The following is a 3,244-nucleotide window of genomic DNA, read 5'->3' as shown; positions in this document are numbered from 1 at the left end:
TTAATTGTTTTTTTTTTTGGAATAAACAAAGTTCTTTTTACTTCTGTCAGTAACTTGTTTTTGTTACAGTATAAATAAGCAATGGGAAATAAGGCAAAATTTGTTTTATTGCCAACCTTTTCCAGATTTTGGTATTATTTCCCANAACGATAGAATAACTGACTAAATTCATTACAAGATCAGAACTATTTAAGGATTTATGTGGCAAGCGGTGAAAACACTGCCTTGGAAATTTTAGTGGGAAATCATGCTCTTAACCCTCGGACGTCCGGCAAGGTTCTCAGTAGCCTTCGTTATTAACATGGCATGCGATGAGTGTCATTGGTTTCTTTTTGACTAACAACACAAACAGCAACAACGCAAATTTGTGTTATTTCCTAATTGAATGTGAAATAACACAAATTTGCTTTATTTCATTTCTCGTTGAGCAATAAGACCAACTTACTTAAATAACACACATATGTATGTAGGTATTCACCCAGTTACATTTGACAAAAGTAGAACATGAACGATATGGACATAATGCAGCGAATTAAAATACAGCGGCTCCGCTGGCTTGGTCATGTCGTTCGAATGGACACCGACGCTCCAGCTCTGAAAGTATTCAACTCGGAACCCGCTGGTGGTAGCAGAGGAAGAGGGAGGCCCCCACTGCGATGGAAAGATCAGGTGGAGAAGGACTTGGCTTCACTTGGCGTTTCCAATTGGCGTCAGTTGGCACAGAGGAGAAACGACTGGCGTGCTTTGCTGAACTCGGCCAAAATCGCTTAGACGGTTACAGCGCCAAAAAAGAAGAAGAAGAAGAACATTAACTAGTTAAATGGACGGATTTGTAAGTATACAATTTTGAAAGTGACCAGCGTCGCGGCGGTCCGCGAACCCGCGCCGCGCCCCGTTCGACGTCGCGCTCGCGTCCTCCGCCCCTCCCCTACTTTCGCAATTATGCACTGCTGTCATTATAACCGTTCAGAAAAAAGAATAATAATACAATGACACTAGTTCACTTCTGAAACTGCTTTTTAATGTCCAAGTAATGGGAATTATTGCGTATGGTGTTATTGCATGCCCCCCATCCATGGTGGAATTATACCAGGTGAAGTAATATTAGAGTGAGAAGAAATATTTTGACACTGCCTTGTTTGAAAACATGCCTATAAAATGTGACTATAAGACAGCCGAATGCTAGAAAATAAAGCGCCATGGTTCCATGCAAATATTTTAAGGTTTTTCAGCAATGTTTTCAACATATTAAAAAGCATGCAGACAAAATTCATACAAAAGTGCTATGTCCAATTTGTTGGGCTGTTATTAAAGACGACTCTTTGCCTATATTTTGTTAGAATTTTCAAAAGTAAAAATATTTTGGGAATATTACATTCTTCATATTAGTCACATTTTTTGTTTAATTGTTTTTTTTTTTGGAATAAACAAAGTTCTTTTTACTTCTGTCAGTAACTTGTTTTTGTTACAGTATAAATAAGCAATGGGAAATAAGGCAAAATTTGTTTTATTGCCAACCTTTTCCAGATTTTGGTATTATTTCCCATTTAAAAGTGAAATAAAGAAAATTTTGCGTTATTGCCGTTTGTGTATATGACGCACGCGGAGAGACTGGAGATCCCGTTCCCTGACTTCTGCAGTAGGAGGATGAGGAACCAGAATTAGTAAGACACTTNATATGACGCACGCGGAGAGACTGGGGATCCCGTTCCCTGACTTCTGCAGTAGGAGGATGAGGAACCAGAATTAGTAAGACACTTAATTTGGGAATGTCCCGCAGTGGTGAAGAGTAGAATAAGTCTTTGGAAACCTGTGCGATTTAGCGGTGATAAAGCAAAGTTGATTGCTCAAATTTGTCAACACTACATACTAGTTTGTATGGAACGAACGANGAAACCTGTGCGATTTAGCGGTGATAAAGCAAAGTGGATTGCTCAAATTTGTCAACACTACATACTAGTTTGTATGGAACGAACGAATGCCCTGTGTGTGGTACCACAACATGCCCGATGAAGGGCGTAAGTGTGCAGGTTTGCCCCCGACAGCCACTTAAAGCTTGCCTAACCTAGGTGAGCTTTTGATTAAGTATTCACTAAATACATGTATCAGCCCCCCTTGTTCGTTTTACTTTTATTTTGTTCTTATACAGATTTGACTTGAGAAGACTCCTTGTGATATTTTTCGGGGAATAATTCTTTAAAAAATGTTAACCCTCTACTGGTGTCCGCAATCCATGTTTTTGCAAAATTATAGAAAGTAGATCAACGATCCGTTATTCGATGAGCTTATGGGTTGAAATATTTTACAAAAGTATTCCTCATCAAATATGACAGCTTAACCCTTATTAGTTCTTAGGGTAAAAATTGATCTTTTAAATTTTTAATTCGATTAGCTCACTTGTCTTGGGTCCGATCAATCGAATTTTAATTATTTTTGCTTTTTTCTGCTAAAAAATTTAAATTTGGTTTTCCATGTAGTTATAAATTGGGTAATAAATGCCCATATTCTCACATGACAGAGAAATTATAAATTTTCATTGAGATTTCGGAGGAATGATTCCCCGTGGAAGAAAGGCCGCCCAGTTCGTTCAATAAATACAAAGCATTGGAGCTAGTACTTCCCAACCAACAAATAAAAGATGTTTCTCATGTCAGTATGACCTACACGCAAACAAATAATCCGCCAAATTTCTATGCAAAAACCTCCATAATAAACATATAGTTTGTTCTAAATGTGAAGAAAACAAATGAAAAGCAATAAAAATTATCAATTAATCAGCTCCATATATATTATCTTTTAATCTACAAACCAGTTAAGTTTCTCAGAGTTAAAAATTATCCTTAGGAAATATTAGGTTAAAAATTAGGGCTCTCTTTAACTCTGTTCTTTCAAAACTTGAATATGACTCGGTTATCTGGAGTCCTATTTATAGTTGCTATGTACTTCGTATCGAACGTGTCCAGAGGAAATTTACTCGGAGGAAAAGCTCAGCCAAACACTAACATATGTGTAAGCCCCAATCTATTATTATTATTATTATTATTATTATTATTATTATTATTATGTAGATACAACTTGAGACCATTTTCTCGAGGCCTGTTAAATTTATCGATTTTCCCTTCTCCAAGTTCACTAAATGGACGACCAATATCATATTTTTGGTTGACTTATTCAAAAACCGAGGAACGTCCATCTAATCTGCGGGACGCAGATCTTTAAAGGGGGAGGAGCTAACACATCCGCC

Source organism: Rhagoletis zephyria, unplaced genomic scaffold (assembly GCF_001687245.7).
Source record: "Rhagoletis zephyria isolate East Lansing unplaced genomic scaffold, Rhagoletis_zephyria_1.1 Rzeph_scaffold_14521, whole genome shotgun sequence".
Classification (NCBI taxonomy): Eukaryota; Metazoa; Arthropoda; class Insecta; order Diptera; family Tephritidae; genus Rhagoletis; species Rhagoletis zephyria.
Note: the sequence above shows the minus strand (reverse complement) of the source record.